The 12,128-nt window shown below is 39.3% G+C and overlaps 1 protein-coding gene across 1 annotated transcript in view; it reads right to left on the bottom strand.

Annotated features, from left to right (window-relative positions):
• Positions 1-3,022: 3,022 nt before the first annotated feature.
• The window catches only part of SH3TC2 (SH3 domain and tetratricopeptide repeats 2), a 77,850-nt gene continuing 68,744 nt past the window's right edge, over positions 3,023-12,128 (bottom strand). Inside the window, exon 17 of the mRNA XM_004042785.5 lies at positions 3,023-12,128. This exon is cut by the window's right edge and continues 10,525 nt beyond it. The gene's annotated coding sequence lies outside the window, so the exon portion shown is untranslated.

Here is a 12,128-nt window from a genome sequence, read left to right on the forward strand (position 1 = left end):
GACAACATTAGTAACTGGCTGTGTTGGGGAGGGCCTGAGGGAAAAGGCACTCTCGGCATTGTAGGAGAATACGTTGACAAGGGCCATTGTCATGATGAATACATCATGAAGGGCCATTCAGCATCTATCAAAACAACAAATGCATATGCCCTTAGTATTCTGCTATTTCACTTTTGTGGAATTTTTCCTACATATATAATCACAATCACATGAAATGACATGTGTATAAAGTTATTGATTGCAGCATTGTTTATAGTAGCACAGTATCAAAAATAACCAAATTGACACCACTAGAGAATCAGCTAAATAAACTGTTATTCCCATCATGCAAGGAGATACTTTACAGCTGTAAAAATGAATGAGGATACTGTGTGTAGAGTCATATGAAAGATTTTCCAAGATATACATTTTGAAACAAGCAAGGTACAAAGCAGAGTGTATAGTATGCTATAATATTTAAAATGGCGGGAGAGTATGTCACTGAATTGTTTTTATACACACAAAATATCCCTGGAAGAATACACAAGAAACTAATTTTTTAAATGTGGCCTATGGTAGGGAAATGGGGGCATGCTATTCCTTGTTTAATTTTTCATTTGGGAATCATGAGAATTCATTATTTGTTCATATAGATTACTTAAAAATACTTTTAAAATAAAAAATGAGCTGTTTTAACACCAGTGGACCTTGTGAAAGATAACTTTAGGAGGCTGACGCAACAGAGGCATCATGTCTGGAAGTAGAAGATGTTGGTCTCAGGCCCAGCTCTGACACTGACATTGGCATTGACATTGATGCTGATGTCAAGGTGTTCCCTTTCCTGGGCCTCAGTGTCCCATCTATGGGATAAAGAGGGAGAACTAGCAGGTGTTTTAAATACCTCCTGCTAGTCTCACCTTCTGGGATCTAATCTGTGGCTAGGCTTTACTTAATTTGGCTTAAAGCACATGCTGTATAAAACATGTCCTGTTAAAAGCATTTTGAGTACAGTATTTTTTGTTACTTTGCTTCATTCGTTTGTTTGTTTGTTTTTCAAATTGCCACTTACCATTTTTAGTACAAATTCCTTTTGAAAAGCTCCAACTCTCTCCATCTCTCTGAAGAGGGGCACCTGGGTGTCATGAATACACCTGTGGCCTGAGATATGGTAATGGAGGGAACAGACCAGGTTCTGAGTGGATGAAAATAGCTCAAAAGGAGATAGCAAGGAGCACCAAGAAAAAATTTACTGGGAATAGGAGCATCTTGTTAGATGCATGCTGAACCCCTGAACTCAGTTTATCCAGGTGGAGGTCCCAAGAAACCAAATGCAGCTCCCTTTTTTACAGTTCTGCATATGTGGGAGCTGAATTGCATATTGGTTTCATCTTGCTGAAGTGCACATTCCCCTTCCAGTAACAGCAATCTAGCTTCCTAATTTGGGGTTTCCTTCCCCCTACCCCGCACCCCATTAGCCGCTGTCTGTGTTCTCTATCCCTGAATTCAGATGTCCCAGACTGGTCAAATAATGGTATTCTACTTCCCTGTCACAAATGGCCATCATGTCCAGAGCTTTTGTCCAAAGTGCTAGGGAATAAGACACTCTTTTTTCTGTTCCAGTCAAACAGAGGGGAGAGGGAAGATAAGATGTAAACTTCTGGTCACCACTCTGAAACTGCATGAAGCTTAGGAATGAACAGGGAAAGCACATCCAAGAGATGGTGACATCTTTGAGGTACTATCAACCTGCTCCTGGAACCAGTGTGGTTTTTAAGTCACTTGAACCAATACATTTTTTTAAAATTACTTAAGCCAGTTTGAGTTTCACCTTCTGTTTCTCAAAGTGAAAAAGAACCTGCATACAACTTCTTGTACATGAATATTGATATCACTTCCCAGATTTGGGACGTTTTTAGCTATTATTTCTTTAGATAGGCTTTGTGTCCCTTTATCTCTCTCTTCTCTTTCTGAAATTGCATTATGTAAATATTAGTTCTCTTGATGGTTTCCCATAGATCCCACAGACTTCTTTTATTCTTTTTTCTTTTTGTTCCTTCGACTGGATAATTTCAAGTGTCCTGTCTTTGACTTCACTTATTCTTTCTTCTGCTTAATTGAACCTACTGTTGAAGCTTTCTATTGAATTTTTCAGTTTATTCATTATACATTATAAATATATACAATTATTATTTATCAATTAAAAATACATTTTAAAAGGAACAAATGCCATATAAATACCAACTCCACTTGACTTATAGTGACTTCCTGAAGAACTATATTGGGAAAAACCCTGGGGCCTTGTCTGGGCTCATGACTCATGAGGAAGGCATGCAGGAAGAGGGAAAAGGTGAAAATTGAGCATTCCTTGACTAAGTCGAAACCCCTGACTCAGTCTTCTGCCTCACTCTGGACTAGGCAATGCTTCATATATCTCCAAGGTTGGTCTTTCAGGTTGGCATATAGGAAGGAATTTGTCAGCATGTATCCCTGAAGGGTAAATGTCCACATTTGCTTAGATGTTTAGTGGGCATTCCAACCCACAAAGAGCTGTGCTTGGTGCTGTAAACAAATTTGTTCCCAGTATCTGACCTAAGAGAACTTATACTTGGAAGGAGGCATCTGCTTCCTGCTTCACCTTGAAGGTTATGTACTCTACTCACTTCTTTGACCTCAAATAATTTGTAATCTGCAAATAGTCAAAGTGAGCAATGATGCCAAAAAACATAATGGGTTATAGAGGTACCATTTACAAAGCGTATAAAACAGGACAGGAAGTGAATCCTAGGGATGGAAGCAATGGAAGATTACTCCCATTATTTTTAATCTGGTTTTCATGGTTCCACCAACCTGGGCAAGCTAATCTGGTTAACTGAGACTCTTCTTGATAGAACTTTTATTGGTTCTGACTCCACTTGACATCCTCAGAAAACAAACACTGAATAAGAATGAGCTACTTTTCTGGAAAAAAAAAAACTATTCACTCAAAGCACTTAAAATCAAAACACACACAAAAATATATTACTACTCATTTGAGGGTACCCTGTTATGAAGGTATAATTTATATATAATAAAATTCATTCTTTTTTAGTTACAGAGTTCTATGAGTTTTGGCAAATGCATTCAATGCCATCACTACTACAATCAAGATATAGAACAGCTCCATCACTTCAAACAATTTCCTTGTGTCTTTTTTCATCAATTCTTCCTCCAACTCACAGCACAGATCTGTTTGCTGAACCTGTAGTTTTTAAAATGCCATATGGATGATATACAGTATGTAGCATTTTAAGTCTGACTTCCTCTAATTAGCATAATGCATTTGATGTAACTCCAAGTTGTTGCATGTATTGGGTGCTCATTTCTTTTTATTACTGAGTAGTATTCCATTGTATGAATACACCATAGTTTGTTTATCCACTTCCCAGTTTGAAGACATTGGGTTGTTCCAATTTCTGGCAACTATGAATAAATCCACTCCAAACATTTGTGTATAGGCTTTTGTATACATAAGTTTTCATTTCTTTGATATAAATACCTAGGAGTAGCAATTCTGGATCATTTTGTAAGTGTATGTTTAATTTATAAGAAACTATCAAAGCATTTTCCAAAACAGCTGTTTCATTTTGCATTCCCAGCAGCTATAGCCACTTTTATTTTTCAATGTGTGGAATGTCACTTTTATATAGATTTGGCCCACTATCATATCTCCATTAGGGCTCAAAAGACTTCATGTCTGTGCTGGGAGCAAAGTAACCTATAGATACCACTCGATCATTTTTCTGACATGAGACTTACAGAGTATCATCTCTAGGGTGATTTTTGAAAAACACATAAATGCAGAATCTTGGTGTTTAAAAGCAAATTAGAACTCATTAGTTCAACTTCTTTAAGTAAGGCTGTTTTGATCCAATTATAATCAATTTTCACTCACTAAGGCCCTGCTTAATAGCCTATTTTACTGCCCATGTGAAATTGGGTATGTTACATAACTGCCTTAAACCACAGCTTCTTCATCTCTGCAGGGTTTTTGTAAGAACAAGAGAAAAAAAATGTATCTGAAATCAGAAAGCAATTAAATATTGTGCTAATTAAAAAACAGACATTGCTAGTGACTGTTCTTAAAACCTAACAGCACAAATCATGTGATTACTAAATGTTAGAACTAAAAGAACCTTAGAGATCTTCCATTAGGTCCCAGCTCTAAATGATAGACTTAGTGAGAAAACGGAGGCCCTGGAAAGCCAAGGTAACCCCACTCACTCCCTATTACATCTCCTTGTCTTACTTTTATCATAGCACTCATTTTTCTGCTGTTTCTCTGACCCTTTGTGAGTTAAGATCTGCCAGGGTAGCAACCTCCATCAACTACATTGCTTAGAATGCAGTAAGTTCTTAATAAATGCTTGTTGAATTATCATTTTAAAAGTGAACTTCAATTAGATTATTCATACACAACAGGTTTGACTACATGACAGATACCTTTTTTGACAAATTATTAAGCCACTTGTTAGGGTGACTTGTAGGCATCATAATAAGCCAAATCAGAGCATAAGAATTGCTCAGTCAACCAAATGTGACGAGCCTAAATCCCATTCCCATGCTGTAATCTCCCAGTCCTGTTCTGTCTTGCTCCTCCAAGGGACACGTTGTATAAACAGCATCAAGTGTTAACTTGTTATAACAGTTACACCCAAAAAATGCTGAGATTATTTAACAATGCAATAATATGAGGTCATATCAAGAATTCCAAGGAGAGGCAGAGTTTTCAAAGACTCCAGTTCAATGCCAAGGAGCTATTGTTTCTAAAATGATTTTTGGAAAATGAAATATTAATTCCCCAGCTAATGTATTTCATGGTAGTTCATTGTGCTTAATTCTCTAATCTGAAATTCTTTATTTTAGATCCATTCCAAAATCATCTTATTAGTCTCACACTTTAGAAGAAATGTGTAAATCAAATGCTTCTAAATTTAATTTGATTTAAATTATATTTTAACCACTGTAACCCCTCTGTGGGGAGAGGAGAAAAAGCACATTTTTGCCAATGGTCTTTGTTCTGAACAAAGATTGGTTCTATCTGTCACCATTGGGAATGTTCAGGAATATTCTCACTGGATTGCAAGTGCCAAGAGGACAAGAACTTTATAAGTTTTTTTCATTGATCTATTGCTAGAGCCTGGGGCAGTGCCAGGCACATGGAAGGAATCTAACAACTATTTATTGAGTACGTAAGTAAACTTGAGGAGATAAGGTGTTGAAACTCTCCCAGGCCTTATTCATGAGAGATCAGGCTGAGCTTCCAGCTAACATTTCTATCCCACAGCAGACCCGCACGGTCTTTACATCTATAGTCTTGGGCATATTCCATAAGACTTCCACATATTTGGCTGGGTTTCTCACCTATAGCATTTTCAAAGAGTCTCACTATGTATAAACACTGAAATAACTAAGTGCCAGGAATGACTACAGAAACAAAGGGAAACCTTATAATGAGTGTGGTGGAGTGATTCAGTGAAGATCATCAGATTAAGATTGAGAAGAACAAAGTTGTGGTCACTCTCCCACCACTTAACAAGTGTGGGAAGCTCACCAAGTCATGTCCTCACTCGAGGCCTCATTCAAAATCTGTGTGTGTGTGTGTGTGTGTGTGTGTGTGTGTTCTTTAGATCATGAAACTTCTAATCTGAAAATCTCCACTCTGTGGCCCAGAGTAAGCTTACATAGTGAGTGCACCTAAAGGTGAGCCATCTCCACTTTAGCCACTTCTCCAGATACCCACAAGGAAGTGCCGAGAATACTGTTGCACCTCCTCTGGCCAAGGACAGAGAGTCATATCATCTGCCCACTTGGAGACAGAGAAGGTGACTTGCCTAATATTTTTCCTGCATGTCTTAAGGACAAGGCTGGGTTCTTTTGGCCTCACTGGGTAATAAAAACTCTATGCACACAGGCTAGAAGTTGAGTGGTGGAAGATTCAAGAGAACAAGATAGATTTTATGAAAAGTGGGTAACAAAGGATCTTTACTCCTTCTCCCATGGACATGAAAATCATTATCAAAAATCCTACCCCAGATGGGAGTGTTATCTGGTCTTGTAAAGCTGCCTTACTATCTAGTCCCCAAGATAGCCCCAAGTGAACCAGGCTTCCCAGTGCTCATGCCATTGAGTAATCCCCTCCTATACCAGCTCTAGGCTGGCTTTGTATAACCAATAAAATATAGCAGATGTGACACTGTGTGACTTCTGAGGCCAGGTCATAGGAAGCTTTGCAGCTCCCCGTTTAATCTCCTGGAATGCTAGCTCTTGGAATGCACTCTCTTGGAACCAGCCACCATGCTGTAAGACGGCCAAGACACATGGAGTCGACATGGCTCACGGCTCCAGTTGATCACAGCCCCAGCTGAGCTCCCAACCAACCACAAGCATCAACTGTCAGCCCCGTGAGGAAGCCATCTTCAATGCCCAGCCCAGAGGAGCCTTCGATGACTCCAGCTCTGGCCACTATTGGACTGCAACCACAGTAGAGAACCCAAGCGAGAATTGCCCGGGTGAGCCCAGTCGATCCATCAGACCAACAGATGATGATAAGCTGTTTTAAATCAGAAACTTTTGGGGTGGTTTGTTATGTCACTTGTTCCATCTCATGGTTCAAAAACATGATCCCCATAACTTTATTTCAAGGGTTATCGCTTTGCTTTCTTCTTTGGATTTGAGATGTCATTTCCAAGCAACCTTCTCTCTCACTCAAAATGTTTCCCTTATCTGGTCTAGTTGTGCCCTACTGAGCCCAAACATCAAGGAAATAAAAAAACAACCACCAACCACACACTCATATAACACACACAACACACACAAAACAATGTCTTGGATTGTGGAAGAATTTGCTATTGTCATTGTTTTTTAACGTATTTTCTTTGTATTTCCTTGAGTTCCTTTTGGAGTCATTGAATTCCCTTTTTGAGTCTTTTTTCCAAGATTACAGGCTCAAGTCATGGGTTTTAAAAATAGCCATAATCTATTAATGACCTATTACATTCCAGCCACCATGCTAACTGCTTTAGACATATTAATTCATTAATTTTACAACAACTTTGCTATATAGGTATTTATTATCCTCATTTTACAGTTGAAAGAGCCATAGCTCAGAAAGATAAAGTGATTTGTTAATGCTACACAGATACTAAGCACTTTGAGACAAGATTTGAACCTAGGTCTACCTTAACCAGCATAAATATGGCTGAGGAATATCTGAATTCATTCACATCCAGAAATCACATTGTAGTTGTTGAATCCTTTGGCAGGAGCTATACCTTGGTCAGCAGAACTGTGTACCTTGGAAAATCACTCTGAAGGAAGGACTTACATGTGAGTTTTGGGGATTGCAAAATGTTGACATTTTCAGACCACCTATGTATATTGCTGCAGATGTTGGTACAATTCTGTATTGTCCAGTTTGCATTGATAATAAAACAGTCTGATAAAATCTTATGCCATTCTTCCAGAACATGAATACTGGAACCACTCATTCAAGGGGATCTGGAGAGTGACCCAGGATAGAGTGAGTCACAGGGACCCAAGAGCTTCAACAATCTGGTACTCAGAAGCAGCTGGAATGAACTGAGAGAGAAGAACTCTACAGCAACCAGGACATTTGGGAAATGTCCCTATGAATCAATCCATCTGCACTGGGGAAAAATGAGATACATAACAGAAAAGAATGAGTTCTTGGGGTGTGGGGATACACATGTGTGTGCATGTTTGTGTGTATGTGTGTGTGTTTGATGGGGTGGGGGCTGCTTCTTTTCTAGGAGTCATTTCCAAGCAACCTCTCCTCTCACTCAAAATATATCTCCCTTAAGCCAGTTTTCCCTGCTTTCTCTCATAGGTGAACCATCCTGGGGAAACTGAGATAGCCCCAAAGTAGGTTTCATGATGGTATGCTCTGGGTGCGCTAGGCTACTCTGTTTTGTTCTTTCTCTGATTTATTCCTGTCTCTGCTTGCACTTGCAGTTCCTTTCTCCTACTAGGACATTGGTCATTTAAAATATATTCATAGTAAGATGACAAACTGTTCCTCTTTAGAAGTACAGATATATGCCTTTCTGAGCCTTAGTTTCCTTAGTTTGCTGTAAATGTTCACACCTCCCATCATAAGCAAGCTGGCATTTGTCAACAAACACACATACCCACAAAATGTTGTGCTGCCAAGTGGTTCACAGGAGAGGATTTGAGGGGAAGACCAGGTTAACCTAAAGACAACCATGCTGATGAAGCCAAGTCAGGAGCAAAAGGAGATCAGAGCAGCTTGGTGGTGAACAGCATGGGCCCTTGGACCAGATCAATTGAATGCAAATTCTGCCCCTGCTACTCACAAGCTATTGGACCTCAAACAAGTTAATGAACTTCTCCAAGACCTTGTTTCCTCACCTATAAAATGGGCATGTTAATAATACCACCCTTGAGGTTGTTGTGAACACAGAAAATGAAATCATGCATTCAAACAATTTAATCCAATGCTTTATACACCATAAATGCTCAGTAAACATTAGCTGTGTTATTTATTATAGAGTACACAGGATACAAAATATAATAGCAATTATATATTAAATATTTGCAATAAGCAAGGCCCTGAGTTAAGTATTCTAAGTACATTATCTCTTTTAATTTTCACAGCAATTCTATAAGGCAAGTTCTAGGATAACCCATTTGACAGGTGAGAAAACTGAGACCCAGAGAGGTTAAGTCATGTCTCCAAGGTCCCAAAGCTATCTGACTCCAAGCCCTGAGGTCCCAGCCAAGTTCACAAACTTCATTTCCCAAAACCCAGAATTAGATCACTTGTTGAACATCTGTTGACACTTTCCAGGGGACTTTCAAAACCCCAATCCCTCAGAAGCCCCAAAACGTTTAATATGACCCTTTAAAACACCAGGAACATTCACAGCAAAAGACCAATAACTACACATGGGGTAGAAATTAACATATGTAGAGGACTTTTTCTTCTCTATACAAAAGCTTTTACCCATATACCACATTGGATGTGAGAGTGAATATACTGCAAGAATGTACTTCCTGCAGCTGAAACCAGCAGGGCAAAGAAGGTGCTTTCAGTAGGGTAATGTGTACCCCTTGCTGTGCTCTGAAGAAGAGGGTCAATTTCTTTGTGGGGAGTAGCAACACAAACCATCCCGCCAGCAATTAAGTCCACAGTTCCCTCAACAACAAAGCTAACTTTAGCCATATGGGCTCATCCTGTATTTCCCAGGACCCAAGAGTCTTTAGAAGTTTCTTGGGTGGGCTTCCACCTTAGCTTTTGCTTTCTGTCAGATAATACAGTGGTTATATCTGAAGGGTTTCCCCCAGGAGCTCCAGTTCTTTTAGTGGTAGTAACATCAAGTAGTCTCCAGACATTGCAGCTGGGTGGTTGAAATGCTTGCTCTGGGAGGGGTGGCCAGTCAGCTGGGGTCACAAAAGCCTTGTAATTAGAATCAGTGTGACTAATTTCCAGGTAGAATGAGAGGCTCTTGCAAACTGCTTTTGTAGAAATTATACTCACTGGTGTCCAACCTGCCCTGAATCACTCTATACTCACAACAAAAACAGCTGGTGTCAGAGAACTCTACAAATATGGCAGATCATCACATGGGACTTTATCCATGGAGGTGAGCCTCCTCTTGCACTGGAAGCTGGTATGCTGATGATGTCATGGTGGCTCAACTTTCCTGGTGTCTAAGGGGAGTGTCAGAGAGCAACCCTAACATGTGTTGGGTGACCATGGGTAAGGCTTTCCCTTTTCTGGTTCACCTTTCATATAATAACAACAGAGCTGAGCTAGAGGGTCTCCAAAGCCCACCAGCTGCCACTTTGTATGACATAAAATTATCAGAACATGAATTCAATCACTAGGTAATAAGAGGTAACAATTGAACATTTAGCTGTTTCATCCAACAGCCCTATGAAGTTGTTATCATTAATACTTCCATATTACAGATGCAGAAATGGAGGCCCAGAATGGTTAAGTGCCTTGCCCAAGGTCATGCACACAGTGGGGATTTTTACCCAGGTAGCATAATCCCAAGATTTATGCTCTTAACCATTCATAATATTAATGAAAACACTAAGAAACCAACAAGGCATACAAAGGGTTCCAGATCCTGCTTTTCTGGATGTCTCCATTTTTATCCATAAGCAGTGTGTGTGTCAGTTCTCAGGCATCACCTGGAGGATACATATGTAACACCTACCTAAGCCCTAGCATGTCAACCCTGGACAGGTCCTGACAGATTACAGAGACTGAGGTTTTTAACTCATCATCCTTGGGCGTGCATTAAAGGGTCCATGAGCCCTTTGAAAGTATGTGTATGGGTGTGTATACATAATTCCAAGAAGAGATTTCATTGGTTTTTTTTTTTCAGATTTTCGAAGGGGTCTATGAACTTTTAGAGCAATCTTTTGACAGTTGGTAAAACTGAGACCTCAGGTGGGAGATGGACTTGTCCCAGTATACACAAGGAGTGACAGAACTAGGTTCAGACCCCAGATCACCTGACCCCAATCTCACTGCTCTTTAACTACATCACACTGAGCTAACTCATCCCTGCAACATGCACCAAGAGTCTTCCAGGATTAAACTGCTGGGTATAACATGCACAGCTCATAGGGTTTGGGTATGGCTTGGAAAATCATCATGCTTCACATATATCATTGACTTTAACTTTGGTCCTCTGTATCTCATCATTTCTTTGAAGTTTGTATCATTGATAGTTACCCCTGATCTGCCACTCTGCCCATCTTCTGTGAATGAAAACTTAGCCCACAGCGTTTCATTTAGATCTGGTCTGGGCTGCCTTTACCTGGCCTCACTCCTGGCTTCCATAGACGCTTAAGGTGATTAGGCATTTGTCCCTCACCGTTTTGACTGAAATAATCAGTTCAAAATAAAACTGACAACAGCTAACCTACACAAAGAATGTGTTAATGAGCAAACATTCACAGGGGAATCAAATTATCCCAATAAAATTCAAATCAATCAAATTTAAACCAGGAAAATTTGACTTAGTAGAAATAAAACTACAATGGAAAATTCAGTGGCAGAAGCTAAAATTTGACCCAAATAAATTATTGTCAATAAATTATAAGCCATCATTGTAAAATTCCAAATGCAAAAGAATTCATCTCCATAAAATGATTTTGATAAAATAGAAGATGGAAAAAGGTAGAAATTGTTTAACTGCTCTGTATTGAACATTTATCTTGGAGTAAAAATGATTGAGTAAGCATTAATTAAGAAAATACTTTCTTGATAAAAATTCAGCTATTATTGGTGTTTTTAATGTTGTACTTATAAGCATGGAGTCAAAACACCCTCAGCAATATATCACGGAGGTCAAAATGTCTGCCAGACTAAACATAGGTTCAAAATGACAGTTCCAATAAAGGGAGGTCACAACTTCCTGTGACTGTGCTTGGTAAGTGATGGAGGCAATCATTTACAGATGATGCTCTGACAAGGGAGGCAGACTGAGACCATCACTGTCACATGCTCACTTGAATAGCCAAGCATCTAGCCCAGATTACATTCCTCTAAGCATGCCTTAACCCTACAGGTTCAACAAAGAAGTGTTCATTAACTTCTTCGCCCAAACAAGTACTATTCTGAAACGTCTGTCAACACAATAACAATAATAGCCAACACTTATATAACATGGGCCAGGCACTTTACATATATTCACACATTTGATCCACACAACAATCCCATGAGACAAGTACTATTATCATCTCCATTTGCCAGTGAAGAACATGAAGTACCAAGAGCTTAACAACTTGCCTGAGGTCACACATTTCATAAGCAGTGGAGCTATTCAGTCTACTACCATGCATCCCAGACAGGATGTTCAGGTGAACAAGATCTATCTAGCTTAAGTTCCATAAAATTTATCAAAATTTCAGCTGAGGTTTTATGCAATACTTGCAATATAGATAAGGCTTGGACTGGTGTCCTGAAGCTGCCACTCTCTATCTACAGGACTTTGGGTAAGAATTAATCTCTTAACCTCTTTGAACTCATTTCTTCACATGTGTTATGTGAATAACTATACAATGCAATTACTTCTTGCAGGTAGGAGAAATTAAGAGAAGTCAATGATATA

This window comes from Gorilla gorilla, chromosome 4 (assembly GCF_029281585.2).
Source record: "Gorilla gorilla gorilla isolate KB3781 chromosome 4, NHGRI_mGorGor1-v2.1_pri, whole genome shotgun sequence".
NCBI classification, from domain to species: domain Eukaryota; kingdom Metazoa; phylum Chordata; class Mammalia; order Primates; family Hominidae; genus Gorilla; species Gorilla gorilla.